Raw genomic sequence first — 15,736 nt, forward strand, 5'->3', positions numbered from 1 at the left:
AGGGTTAATTTTATGTGTCAACTTGACTGGGCTGAGATGCCTAGCAGACTTGTAAAACATTATTTCTGGGTGTTCCCATGAGAGTTTTTCTGGAAGAAACTAGCATTTGAATCAGTAGACTAAGTAAAGAGGATCATCTTCTCCAATGTGAGTGGGCATTATCTAATCCTCTGAGGACCTAAATAGAACAAAAAGGCAGAGGAAGGACAATTTGCTCTCTGCTTGATCTGGGACATCCATCTTCTCCTGACCTTAGACATCAGTGCTCTTACTTCTGAGGCTTTTGATATTAGATGAGGAATTACACTATTGGCTCCTGTGGTTTGCAGGTCTTCAGGTTTGGACTAGAATTACATCACTGGCTTTCCTGGACCTCCAGCTTATGGGTGACAGATCATGGGACTTCTCAGCCTCCATAATCATGTGAGCCATTCACTCATAATAAATTTCTTTCTCTGTTTCTCTGGAGAACTCCAATACACTACCTAAGAAGGGATTTTTTTGAGGAATATATTATTAATACATGTAGAATGATTTATTAAAACTATTTTATCAAATATCAATGTTATCATCCCCAACTTACAAGTTAGCAAGTTGAGGCTTAGAAAGGTTAAATAATTTGACCAAGATCATACAGCTAGGATATGGTAGGGCTAGATTGTATACCCAAACTGAAACAGAGCTTCTGTCTGTTCTTAACCACTCTACCATACCACCTCTTTTTATATCAGGAAATTGAAAAGTTCTTGTGAAACTTTGCTACAGGGAAAGACAATGGAAAATAATACTTTTGACAACTATGCTCATTACATGTTTTGAAAATATATCTCTACCTTGTAAAATAGACACTAGAATGCCAGGATGATCAATATATTGTAATAAGCATAACAACAATCACATAATGAGTGGTTAATAAATTCTAGTTATGATTATTATCTCATAATATCTCACAAATCCAGTATTACAGATCTTCTCCCCATTTTATCAATAAGAAAAATAAAGCTTTAAAAGAATAAGTAACTTGTCCAAGGTTGAATGGTACAAAGTAGTTATAGACCCATAAGCTTGTCTGATTGTAAGTAGTTATAGACCCATAAGCTTGTCTGATTGTTCTATATGGCACCACAGAACAGATCTAAGATTAGTGGCAGACTGTATATTATTATTAACAATAATAATAAGCTAAAATTTATTAAGCATTTATTATCTAGCAGGCTGTGCTATGTACTTTATATGAATCATCTCATTTATTTCCAACAAAGCAAGTGGTAGGTCTCATTCTGCAAGTAAGTAAATACAGGCTTAAAGAAGTTAAATAATTTGTGAAATTATTTATGACTGATGAGCAGTGGATACTAACCTAGGATTGTTGAAATCCAAAATGTATATTCTTTACCATAATGGTATGTGCTTAACAGAAATAAGGATCCCTATCACAAGAGTTGTATAGAAGAAAGGGCTGGGAAACCACTGGACTGGTATCTTACTGAAAAGATTCATGTATTTTTTCATCTAACTCATACCTGTTAAGTGCCTATTATGTAGAAGTCATATTATTTTACAATTTAAGGATTATATGAAAAGCAAGATTGTTTAAAGAAAGCAGATTTAAATGGGAGGCAGAAAACTGAACTGAATGGTTTTTATGTTTTTTAGTTTCTTCAGTCATATAATTCTGTAACTCTTGATTTCCCTTATTCCAAATAACGCCAGCAGTTCCTAAAGCAATTAAAACAGAAGGAATTTGCTACTTCAGTTACTTTCTCTTTCCCAGTATCTACATATACTCCATTCCGTATTCAGCATGCTGATTTGCATTAGCTTAGATGTCACTCAGAATTGAGGAGTGAAATCCAGGCATTCCTACAGAGTTCTTTACAACTGACTGCTGAAACCTCAAGCTGTGATACAGCATGAACTGCCCATCTCCCAGGTGTTTCACATGCTCTCACTGTCATTTCATCAGGAAAGGGAGATTACCTATTTTTCTCCTTGAAATCATCATTTCCTGTCTTCAGGCTGGGTAGCTTATCTATTCTGATAACAAAAGATATAGATATCACTCTTGTTTGCCCTATCAAACATCATGAGACATTTCCCTCACTAATTACTGAACAAATTGAAAGGAGTAAGACAAGAGCCACTCAAAATATAGGGATTTTCTTTTTATTTATTTATTTTTATTGTGGGAAGAACACCTAACATATCCACCTGCTCACAATTTTTAAGTGCAAAAGACAGTATTGTTCACTACAGGCACAATGCCGCACAGCAGATCTCTAGAACTTACCCATCTTGTACAACTAAAAATTTATACCTTTTGAACAGCAATTCCCCATTTTCCCGTCCCTTCAACCCCTGACAACCATCATTCTAATTTCTGCTTCTATGACTTTGAAATAGGAACCTCATATACTTGGAGTCATGCAGCGTTTGTCCTTCTGTGACTGACTTATTTCACTTAATATAATGTCCTGCAGGTTCATCGATGTTGCTGCATATGAAAAGATTTCCTTCCTTTCTATATATGTCATGTGATTACAAAAATTTTATCTATTTCTGAGTTTTGTGATGAAATTTTTATTAGCTTTTTCAAAACTGTAATTTGTTGTTAGTCTTTTTCTCATTTTAGATAAATATTGACTTCCATGTGTTTATAAAAAGGACAAGTACCAAGCTTCAGTATCTGATTCTTTCATAAAAATCTATTGAATAATTCAATTATATACATTGGGAAGATTTTTATAGCTAAGGTGGTTTTGAAAAATTATTCATTGTCATTTTCAGATTATGTGACTTCTGGCAAGGATGTATCCAAGAAAGGCTGATTCCATAGTCATCAGATTCTATTTATTTTCTGAATTTGATTAGAAAATGGCAATTGATTATTATAAGATTGGACAGTAAGCATTACAATCCAATTTGTATTTTTTAAGACAGATGTAAATCATACCACAGTGATAGAAAAGCAAGAGTACTTTGCGTGGCAATAAAAAAGACAAACTTTCAATGATTCTACCATTCTCTGGCATGGTTTTGCATCACATTGGTCCATAAACCTATGAAAATAACATACACTAGATGCTTACTTTTGGAATTTCTCATTCAGGAAACCTAGGGTTAGTACAGATATCAGAAATGTATTTGAAGTATTCAATGAGTCTGTGAAGAACCACTGATTTGCCTGGTATAGGCCAAAGTCCTCAGCATAGACACATCATGATGGCTAGCTAACTCATGCTTAGCAACGCATACCAGCCCCATCTCCAAACAACTTCAATACTTATACCTAAGTAATATGGAGCTACTTGTGGTTTTTTTGGAATCATCATACATTTGCTGATGATGTTCTCTTCCCTGGAATAAACTTTCCCCCTTGTATACTTGGAACATTCTACTCCTATTTCAAGACCCAATCCAAAAATCATCACCTCTCTCATTTTTTCCAAGAAAACATCCTGTTCTAATTCCTCAGACTACCTTATAACTTAAATTATATAATTAAATATATATATATTTATATAAAATTAAGCTATATATATATATATCAATTAACACACTGTATTGTCTTGAATTGTCTAGATCCCTGTCTTCCCTGCTAGCCTGTGAGCTCCTAGAAAACCTGTTCATCATTTTATCCATAGTGTTTAAAACTGTGCTCTGCCAAAGAGAGAGACAAACCAAAAAACAGACTCTTAACTATAGAGAACAAACTGATGGTCACCAGAGAGTAGGTGGGTGGGGGATGAGTGAATCAGGTGATGGGGATTAAGGAGCATACTTACCATGATGAGCACAGGGTGATATATGAACTGTGGAATCACTTTATTCTATAACTGAAACTCATATAACACTCTGGAAACATATAACTAACTAGAATTAAAATAAAAAATTAATTAAAAAAAAACTGCTCTGCAAAGGGAGGTGCTAAAGCAATAGTTGCTTAAATTTTTTAAATGAATCAATGAATGAACAGCAGCACCAATCAAACAATCTTTCAGGCCAAACACTTCAAACCTAGATTCTTCTCTGCTATTCAGTTGTCACAGTCACAGATTCCACTGTTAGATCTGTTCTAATGATTTACTCCTCTCCCTCTCCATGGCAAATGCAGATATTTTTTTCTACAGGCTAGTGCCACCTTAATACCCTCCTATGATACCCCACAGCCTTCAGCAGAAAGTCTTGATGCCTGATCATGCCATACGAGACCATGCCTGCTCTGTGTCTACCTAAGCCCCAAATTCTACCATTCCCACAAACAGAGCCTACAGTCCACTCATATGGACCCATTCAAGCCTCCAAAGCAGACCATCGATTTCTGTATTACTTCTTTGTTTTTGCATGTATTTCTTCACTTAGAAACTCCTCATTCTTCTCTGCCTGGATAAAAAAGTACAACCATAAAAAAAAAAAAAATTTAGCTCAACTGTTCACCTTCCCTGGAAAGGCTCAACTAATTCTTATCCTCCTAGACCGGGCTAGAGACATAGTCCCCCTCCCACTTCCCTTAACTCTCAGTGCATCCTTCTAGGTTCAGGTCACTGCAACTGCTGACTTACTGTCTTTACCAGTAAACTAAGAAATTTTCCAAGGAAGAGACCATGGCACCTACTACAAGCCTACTTCATGTGATTCTGACAAACTACCAGCTGTATCTATGATATAACTGAATACTTACCTCACATCAATTTGTTTAAAATATATTTAATTTGAAGGATGTAAATGTAGTTTTTCTTAAATTAGTATCACATGGAAAATATTGTAATGAGAGATGAAATTTGAGAATTAAAAATCAGTCATTTTATCAGGAACATGTCTTTTTTTAAGATTTATTTATTTGAGAGCAAGAATGAGAGAGAGAGAGAGTATATGAGAGAGGGAAGGGTTAAAGGGAGAAGCAAGCTCCTTGCTCAGCAGGGAGCCCAATGCAGGACTCGATCCCGGGACTCCAGGATCATGACCTGAGCCAAAGGCAGTCGCTTAACCAACTGAGCCACGCAGGCGCCCCAGAAACATATCTTGTAAGGAGACTTTTGCAGAATGTACATAATCTAAATACAGTGCCAGAAAAGGGGAACCAAAGATGACCAAGACAAGACTCCTACAATTAAAGCCTTGGCAAGCTGCATTTATAATTAACTAAAAACACAACAAAATCATCAGTGTTGATCAATACTCTTCTGGCATGTGATCAAAAGCAATTTTTGCACTGAGCCCTGGAAATTTAAACAAACATATTTTCTCCCTATTTTTTTTATGATCATGAATGCTGCTTGATTAAAAATCTCTACAAGATTCTTTCATTCACTCATTAACTCATTCATTTAATAAATATTTCCTGACCATGTCCCACATCAGGCATTTTGCCAAGAACAGATGGTACAAAAATATAAGATAAATACTTTTCCTTAGGGGAGGCATTTTTAATGAAAACAGATAAATACAACTAACACCTAAAATAAAAGGAAACAACTTTGCATGGGGATCATGAAAGGCTTCTCAATGAAGATAACATTTAACTTCAGTCTTGAGGAAGGAGCTAGTTTACCAGAAGTTTTATTGTTTGAGGCGATGATAGAGATGAATATGGAATTGGTTTTTACGGTGCATACTAACCAATATGAGCCTCTAGCTGTGTGACACAGTTAACAACATGTGAGGGGGACGACTTTCCTAGAAACAGGTGTTCTGGCATTTTCCTAACTGGAATAGCTTAGATGACTTTCCCAGGCACTTGAATTTAAAGAAAAGTTCTCCCAATATAGAATCTTCAGGAGTGCTGTGTCAAATTATTCATTTTTGGTATTTTAGACATATTGACTAAAGGATTTTCAACAAGCTTTTGTATATGTATGGGCAACACAACAAATTATTTTTCTATGCCATAAAATTTTTCACTTGAGAATAAATTTATCATCTCCAGATTTTGCTAACATGGGCTTCTTGGTGCCTTACAAACAGTAAAAAGTAGGGATTCATGGAAAAGAAAAACTTTCACAATACTTTCAAAAAGTACAAAACACTTAATCAATAGTCAACATATTTGAGTGGAGCAAGATGGCAGAGGGGTAGGAGACGTGGATTTCGCCCCGTCTCAGGAATTCAACTGGATAGCGATCAAACCATTCTGAACACCTACGAACTCAACAGGAGATCAAAGGAAAGAATAGAAACAACTCTCTGAACAAAAAAGCGACCACTTTCTGGAAGGTAGGACATGCGGAGAAGTGAATCCGAGGCGATATTCGGGAAGACAGATGGCGGGGGAGAGGGCCTCTATCGGCCGCTTCTGGCAAGTGATAGAGCCATGGAGCACAAAATCAGAACTTTTGAAAGTCGGCGCAGCTGAGGGACGTCGCTCCAGTGGCTAAGCTAGGGGTGGAACCCTCGCGGGACACTGTGGTCTCAGGACCCTCGGGGGTCACAGAAAGAATGGGGGGGGTGCTGAGGGCAGCAGAGCTCCCAGGTATCAGAGCAGGGAAGCCGGCTGCAGAGACGGAGCCGAGGCTTAGGCTCTTAGCTCGGGGTTTGCCATAAACTGTGATCGATGACAGTCGGGCCACTGCTCCTCCAGGGGTGACCCAACAAGCGGCAGATCCGGGGAGACTCCCCTTCCTCCCCCAGGAGGAGCGGCACAGGAGCACACCGCAGGGATCTGCTGGGTTTGGAGACTCACGGAGTCGTGTGCCATAGACAGAAACACTCGGTCACAGGCCGGGGGAGCAGGGAGTGCAGCCAGAGACCAGGGAGATGGGAGTGACTGACTGCTTTTCTCTGTGGGCGCACTGAGGAGCGGGGCTCCGAGTTCTTGGCTCCTCCAGGACAGAGACTGGGAAGCCGCCATTTTCACTCTCGTCCTCCAATGGTGTACGGAAAGCTTGCAGGGAAAAAAAGCTCCTGAGAGCAAACCCCAGCATATTACTTAGCCTGGACCGGCAAGGGTGGGGCAATTCCGCCTCCCGCAAAGACATTTGGGAACCATGGCAACAGGCCCCATCCCCAGAAAATCAGCAAGAACAGCCAGCCAAGACCAAATTTATCAACCAATGAGAACGGGAGAACTCCAGTGCTAGGGGAATACTGCACATTGAAATCATGGCTTTTTTACCATGATTCATTAGTCTTTCAAAGTTAATTTTTTTAACTGTTTTTAATTTTTCTTTTTCCCTTTTCCAACCAACATCTTATCAATCCCTTTTTTAAAAAAAATTTTTTATTTTTCATTTTTAGTCATATTCTATCCCTTCCTAGTACTTATCCTTATTTTTGGCATACATATATACACACACACACACACACACACACATATATATATAAGTTGTTCTCTCTTTAAAATTTTGAGATACAGTAAGTCGGAGGGGGAGACGAACCATGAGAGACGATAGACTGTGAAAAACAAACTGAGGGTTCTAGAGGGGAGGGGGGTGGGGGGATGGGTTAGCCTGGTGATGGGTATTAAAGAGGGCACATTCTGCATAGAGCACTGGGTGTTATGCACAAACAAGGAATCATGGAACACTACATCAAAAACTAATGATGTAATGTATGGTGATTAACATAACAATAAAAACTTTAAAAAAAGTTTTTGAGATACAGTTTCTTCTAACATATCAAAGTATACCCTAAATCTCTAGTGTCCATGGCTTTGTTCCAATCTCCTGCCTGATTACATTCTCTCCCCCTTTTGTTTCTTTCTTTCCTTTTCTTTTAATTCTCTTCATTATTTTGTCAAACACCTTCTTATCAATTCCTTTTTTAAAATTTTTTTAAAATTTGCATCTTTACAGTCATATTCCATCCCTTCATCATATCAAACCTTATTTTGTACATATATAAGTCTTCCTTTTTAAAGTTTTAGTAGGCACTTTCTTCTAACAGACCAAAATACACCAAAAATCTAGTGTGTGGCACTAATCTATACGCCAGCCTGATCATATATGATCATATTCTGATTTTATTGTTTGGTTGGTTTTTTTTTTTTATCTTTTTCTTCTTCTCTTTCTTTTTTCTTTCTTTCCCTTCCTTTTCCACTGGTTTCAGGTCTTTTCGGATTTGTTTAGAGTATATTTTCTGGGGATGTTCTTAACCTGTTAGCATTTTGTTCTCTCATTCATCTATTCTCCTCTGGACAAAATGACAAGACAAAAAAAAAATTACCTAAAAAAAAGAACAAGAGGTACTACCGTCTGACAGGGACCTCCTCAATATGGACATTAGTGCGATATTGGACCGAGAGTTAAGAATCATGATTTTAAAGATACTAACTGGGCTTAAAAAAAGTATGGAAGTTATTAGAGAAACGCTTTCTGGAGAAATAAAAGAACTAAAATCTAACCAAGTCGAAATCAAAAAGGCTATTAATGAGATGCAATCAAATATGCGGACATTAACTGCTAGGATAAATGAGGCAGAAGAGAGGATCAGCGATATAGAAGACCAAATGATGGAAAATAAAGAAGCTGAGAAAAAGAGAGATAAACAACTACTAGATCATGAGGGCAGAATTCAAGAGATAAGCAATACAATACGATGAAACAACATTAGAATAATTGGGATCCCAAGAAGAAGAAGAAAGAGAGAGAGGGGCAGAAGGCATATTGGAGCAACTTATAGCGGAGAACTTCCCTAATTTGGGGAAGGAAACAGGCATCAAAATCCAGGAGGCACAGAGAACCCCTCTCAAAATCAATAATAATAGGTCAACACCCCAACATCTAATAGTAAAACTATGAGTCTCAGACACAAAGAGAAAATCTTGAAAGCAGCTCAGGAGAAGAGATATGTAACCTATAATGGTAGAAACATTAGATTGGCAACAGACCTATCCACAGAGACCTGGCAGGCCAGAAAGGACTGGCATGATATCTTCAGAGCACTAAACGAGAAAAATATGCAGTCAAGAATACTATATCCAGCTGGGCTGTCATTGAAAATAGAAGGAGAGATAAAAAGCTTCCAGGACAAACAAAAACTAAAGGAATTTGCAAACACAAAACCAGCCCTCCAAGAAATATTGAAAGGGGTCCTCTAAGCAAACAGAGAGCCTAAAAGCAGCATAGACCAGAAAGGAACACAGAAAACATACAGTAACAGTCACCTTACAGGCAATAAAATGGCACTAAATTTGTATCTTTCAATAGTTACTCTGAATGTAAATGGGCTAAATGCCCCAATCAAAAGACACAGGCTATCAGATTGGATTAAAAAGCAAGACCCATTGATATGCTGTCTGAAAGAGACTCCTTTTAGACCCAAAGACACCCCCACATTGAAAGTGAGGGGGTGGAAAACCATTTACCATGCTAATGGACACCGAAAGAAAGCTGGGCTGACAATCCTTATATCAGACAAATTAGATATTAAAAAAAAGGCCGTAATAAGAGATGAAGAAGGACACTATATCCTACTTAAAGAATTTATCCAACAAGAAGATCTAACAATTGTAAATATCTATGCTCCTAACATGGGAGCAGCCAATTTTATAAGGCAATTAATAACAAAAGCAAAGAAACACATTGACAACAATACAATAATAGTGGGGGACTTTAATACCCCCCTGACTGAAATGGACAGATCATCTAAGCAAAAGATCAACAAGGAAATAAAGACTTTAAATGACACACTGGACCAAATGGACTTCACAGACATATTCAGAACATTCCATCCCAAAGCAACAGAATACACATTCTTCTCTAGTGCCCATGGAACAGTCTCCAGAACTGATCACATCCTAGATCACAAATCAGGTCTCAAATGGTACCAAAAGATTGGGATTATTCCCTGCATATTTTCAGACCACAATGCTTTGAAACTAGAACTCAATCACAAGAGGAAAATCAGAAAGAACTCAAATACATGGAGGCTAAAGAGTATCCTACTAAAGAATGAATGGGTCAACCAGGAAATTAAAGAAGAATTAAAAAAATTCATGGAAACCAATGAAAATGAAAACACAACTGTTCAAAATCTTGGGGACACAGCAAAGGCAGTCCTGAGAGGAAAGTATATAACAAAACAAGCCTTTCTCAAGAAACAAGAAAGGTCTCAAAGACACAATCTAACCCTACACATAAAGGAGCTAGAGAAAAAACAGCAAATAGAGCCTAAACACAACAGGAGAAGAGAAATAATAAAGATCAGAGCAGAAATCAATGAAATAGAAACCAAAAGAACAGTAGAACAGATCAACGAAACTAGGAGCTGGTTCTTTGAAAGAATTAACAAGATTGATAAACCCCTGGCCAGACTGATCCAAAAGAAAAGAGAAATGACCCAAATCAACAAAATCATGCATGAAAGAGGAGAGATCACAACCAAGACCAAAGACATACAAACAATTATAAGAACAGAATATGAGCAACTCTATGCCAGCAAATTAGATAACCTGGAAGAAATGGATGCATTCTGAGAGATGTATCAACTACCAAAACTGAACCAGGAAGAACTAGAAAACCTGAACAGACCTATAACCACTAAGGAATTTGAAGCAGTGATCAAAATCTCCCAACAAACAAAAGCCCAGGGCCAGATGGCTTCCCAGGGGAATTCTACCAGACATTTAAAGAAGAATTAATACCTATTCTCCTGAAACTGTTCCAAAAAACAGAAATGGAAGGAAAACTTCCAAATTCATTTTAGGAGGCCACCATTACCTTGATCCCCAAACCAGACAAAGACCCCATCAAAAAGGAGAATGACAGACCAATATCCTTGATGAACATGGATGCAAAAATTCTCAACAAAATCCTAGCCAATAGGATCCAACAGTACATTAAAAGGATTATTCACCATGACCAAGTGGGATTTATCCCTGGGCTGCAAGGTTGGTTCAACATCTGTAAATCAATCAATGTGATACAATACATTAACAAAAGAAAGAACAAGAATCATATGATCCTCTCAATAGATGCAGAAAAGGATTTGACCAAGTACAGCATCCTTTCTTGATCAAAACTCTTCAGAGTATAGGGATAGAGGGTACATACCTCAATATCATAAAAGCCATCTATGAAAAACCTACAGTGAATATCATTCTCAATGGGGAAAAACTGAGAGCTTTCCCCCTAAGGTCAGGAACATGACAGGGATGTCCACTGTCACCACTCCTATTCAACATGAGTGTTAGAAGTCCTAGCAATCAGACAACAAAAAGAAACTAAAGCCATCCAAATTGGCAAAGAGGAAGTCAAACTCCCACTCTTTGCAGATGATATGATACTGTATGTGGAAAACCCAAAAGACTCCACCCCATACTGCTAGAACTCATACAGGAATTCAGTAAAGTGGCAGGATATAAAATCAGTGCACAGAAATCAGTGGCATTCCTATACACCAACAACAAGACAGAAGAGAGACAAATTAAGGAGTCAATCCCATTTACAACTGCACCCAAAACCATAAGATACCTAGTAATAAATCTAACCAAAGAGGCAAAGGATCTGTACTCAGAAAACTATAAAATACTCATGAAAGAAATTGAGGAAGACACAAAGAAATGGAAAAATGTTCCATGCTCATGGATTGGAAGAACAAACATTGTGAAGATGTCAATGCTACCTAGAGCAATCTATACATACAATGCAATCCCCATCAAAATACCATCCACTTTTTTCAAAGAAATGGAACAAATAATCCTAAAATTTGTATGGAACCAGAAAAGACCCCGAGTAGCCAGAGGAATGTTGAAAAAGAAAAGCAAAGCTGGAGGCATCACAATTCCAGACTTCCAGTTCTATTACAAAGTTGTCATCATCAAGACAGTATGGTACTGGCACAAAAACAGACACATAGATCAATGGAACAGAATAGAGAGCCCAGAAATGGACCCACAACTCTATGATCAACTAATCTTTGACTAAGCAGGAAAGAATGTCCAATGGGAAAAAGACAGTCTCTTCAACAAATGGTGTTGGGAAAATTGGACAGCCACATGCAGAAGAATGAAACTGGACCATTTCCTTACACCACACACAAAAATAAGACTCCAAATGGTTGAAAGACCTCAATGTGAGACAGGAGTCCATCAAAATCCTAAAGGAGAACATAGTCAGCAACCTCTTCGACCTCAGCCACAGCAACTTCTTCCTAGAAACATCACCAAAGGCAAGGGAAGCAAGGGCAAAAATGAACTATTGGGATTTCATCAAGATAAAAAGCTTTTGCACAGCAAAAGAAACAGTCCACAAAACCAAGACAACCAACAGAATGGGAGAAAATATTTACAAATGACATATCAGATAAAGGGCTAGTATCCAAAATCTATAAAGAACTTCTCCAAACTCAACACCCAAAGAACAAATGATCCAATCAAGAAATGGGCAGAAGACATGAACAGACATTTTTCCAAAGAAGACATCCAAATGGCCAACAGACACATGAAGAAGTGCTCAACATCACTCGGCATCAGGGAAATCCAAATCAAAACCTCAGTGAGATACCACCTCACACCAGTCAGAATGGCTAAAATTAGTAAGTCAGGAAATGACAGATGTTGGCGGGGATGTGGAGAAAGGGGAACCCTCCTACACTGCTGGTGGGAATGCAAGCTGGTACAGCCACTCTGGAAAACAGTATGGAGGTTCCTTAAAAAGTTGAAAATAGAGCTACCATACAATCCAGCAATTACACATCCGGGATCTTTACCACAAAGATACAAATGTAGGGATCTGAAGGGGTATGTGCACCCCAATGTTTATAGCAGCAATGTCCACAATAGCCAAACTGTGGAAAGAGCCAAGATGTCCATCGACAGATGAATGGATAAAGAAGAGGTGGTATATATACACAATGGAATATTATGCAGCCATCAAAAGGAATGTCATCTTGCCATTTGCAAAGACGTGGATAGAACTGGAGGGTGTTATGCTGAGTGAAATAAGTCAATCAGAGAAAGACATGTATCATATGACCTCACTGATATGAGGAATTCTTAATCTCAGGAAACAAACTGAGGGTTGCTGGAGTGGGGGTGGGGTTGGAGGGATGGGGTAGCTGGGTGATAGACATTGGGGAGCGTATGTGCTATGGTGAGCCCTGTGAATTGTGCAAGACTGTTGAATCACAGATCTGTACCTCTGAAACAAACAATGCAACATATGTTAAGAAAAAAAAAGAAGAAGAAGATAGCAGGTAGGGAAGAATGAAGGGGCGGGAATCGGAGGGGGAGAGGAACCATGAGAGAGGATAGACTCTGAAAAACAAACTAGAGAGTTCTAGAGGGGAGTGGGTGGGGGGATGGGTTAGCCTGGTGATGGGTATTAAAGAGGGCACGTTCTGCATGGAGCACTGGGTGTTATGCACAAACAATGAATCATGGAACATTACATCAAAAACTAATGTAATGTATGGTGATTAACATAACAATAAAAAATTTAAAGATAAAAAATATACAGCATTAATAGAACAAACTAAGTGAAACTTTTTGAAAATTAACTTGCATGATATGGATTATTGCCTTTTTCTTTCTTATATGGTAAGAATTGAGGACTTCTGGACCTCCTGCTTTTGTATCTCTCATCTTATGAAGTCAGAATTAATATTCAGAATGTTGTCTCTCTGTTACATGAGATTAAATTATTTGGGGGGTCATCTAAACTATTGGAAAGCATAGTTTCATTAAGAAGTGTTAAGACAGTTATATTCTTGGTTAAACAAAAATTATACTAACTGGAGTATTTAGATAGATTGAGATATTATTGTGTCTACATATTTATCCAAAATCATGTAAAATTCATGATTTTTCACTCTATTTTCTCTAACAATCTAACATTTAGCCAACACTTTTTATTATGATTTAAGGAAATTTGCAAAATTCTGTTGTTTCCTACACCTGAGTACCAAAAAGCTGCTAAGAAATATGATGGACGAGCAACAAACTTCCTTGGATTATTTATCCAATCAGGTTAACGAGCTCATGAACCGGGTTCTCCTTCTGACCACAGAAGTTTTCAGAAGGCACCTGGATCCTTTTCCCCACAGGCCGGTTCAGTCACGTGGTTTAGATTGTACTGATATTAAAGGTACCATTGGCTCTGTCACCAAAACACCAAGTGGTTTATATATAATCTACCCGGAAGGATCTAGTTACCCGTTTGAGGTAATGTGTGACATGGATTACCGAGGAGGTGGATGGACCATGATACAGAAGAGGGTTGACGGGGTCATTGATTTCCAAAGGCTGTGGTGTGATTATCTGGACGGACTTGGCGATCTTTTAGGCGAATTTTGGCTAGGACTAAAAAAGATTTTTTTTATAAAGTAAATCAGAAAAATACCAGTTTTATGCTGTATATTGCATTGGAATCTGAAGATGACACATTTGCTTATGCATCATATGATGACTTTTGGCTAGAAGATGAAAAAAGATTTTTTAAGATGCACTTAGGACAGTATTCAGGAAATGCTGGTGATGCTTTCCAGGGCTTCAGAAAAGAAGAAAACCAAAACGCAATGCCTTTCAGCACATCAGATGTGGATAATGATGGGTGTCGCCCCGCATGCCTAGTCCGGGGTCAGTCCATGAAAAGCTGTAGTCACCTGAGTAACAACACCGGCTGGTGGTTCAACCAGTGTGGTCTAGTGAACCTAAACGGCATTCATCACTTCCCTGGAAAACTGCCTGCAACTGGAATCCAGTGGGGCACATGGACCAAAAACAACTCACCTATCAGGATTAAATCTGTTTCAATGAAGATTAGAAGTATTTACAATCCATATTTTAAGTAATCTCCTTTTAAATTGCAGTGTGCATTCCAGGGTTATTTTTGATAATATGGAAGGGATTTTACATAGTTTCTCTTTTTACTCTTTCAAACCTTTTAGCCAAAATTTAACTATAGATGACATCTAGGTGTTGTTTAATTAGAAATCTTTTGTAGAATTTTATAAAACATGGCTCAATGTATGCTTTTACTACTAAGCACATTAACAATATGTAATAAAATTTGTTTTAAGTAAAAAAAAAAGTCAACATATTTTATTTTTTTATGTTATGTTAGTCACCATATAGTACATCATTAGTTTTTGATGTAGTGTTCCATGATTCATTGTTTGCATATAACACCCAGTGCTCCATGCAATATGTGCCCTCCTTAATACCCATCCCCGGGCTAATCCACCCTCCAACCCCCCTCCCCTCTGAAACCCTCAGTTTGCTTCCTGTAGTCCATAGTCTCTCATGGTTCATCTCCCCTTTGGTTTCCCCCACTGCATTTTTCCCTTCCTTCTCCTAATGTCCTCCATGCTATTTCTTATGTTCCACTTATAAGTGAAACCATATGATAATTGCCTTCCTCTGCTTGACTTATTTCCGTTAGCATAATCCCCTCCAGTTCCATCCATTCCTTGTTAGGACAAATAAGGAGGAAGACTTTTGCAATACACCAATTTTGTTTATCTTTTCTCCTAAATTTGATTTTCCTAATCATATATGAATAGAATCACACTTGGAAAATTGGGAGAAAAAGACAGAAAAAAATAACAATGATCATAATTGCTGTCACTTACTAAACACTTTGTGCATTGGGCTTCACATACATTACTTCATCTAATCCTCACCACAACTCTATGAGGTAAGGTAATATTATCATTATCCTTTTATAATAAGTGAAAAGAGGCTTAAGGAGACCTAGAGATACCAGCCAAGGATAGCGCCAGTTAACAAACTTAAAATATCTGACTTCAGAACCCTCACATTTACTCATCTTCTACAAGGCAGCCAGCACTTCATCTAGTT

General features: G+C 37.9%; 1 pseudogene; it reads left to right on the forward strand.

Moving 5' to 3' along the window:
* LOC112840750 (angiopoietin-related protein 5 pseudogene) overlaps positions 1-14,727 on the forward strand; it is a 30,991-nt pseudogene extending 16,264 nt beyond the window's left edge.
* The last annotated feature ends 1,009 nt before the right edge of the window (positions 14,728-15,736 follow it).

This window comes from Callorhinus ursinus, unplaced genomic scaffold, assembly GCF_003265705.2.
Source record: "Callorhinus ursinus isolate GAN/ISIS: 27379988/994484 unplaced genomic scaffold, GSC_fseal_2.0 scaffold35, whole genome shotgun sequence".
NCBI classification, from domain to species: domain Eukaryota; kingdom Metazoa; phylum Chordata; class Mammalia; order Carnivora; family Otariidae; genus Callorhinus; species Callorhinus ursinus.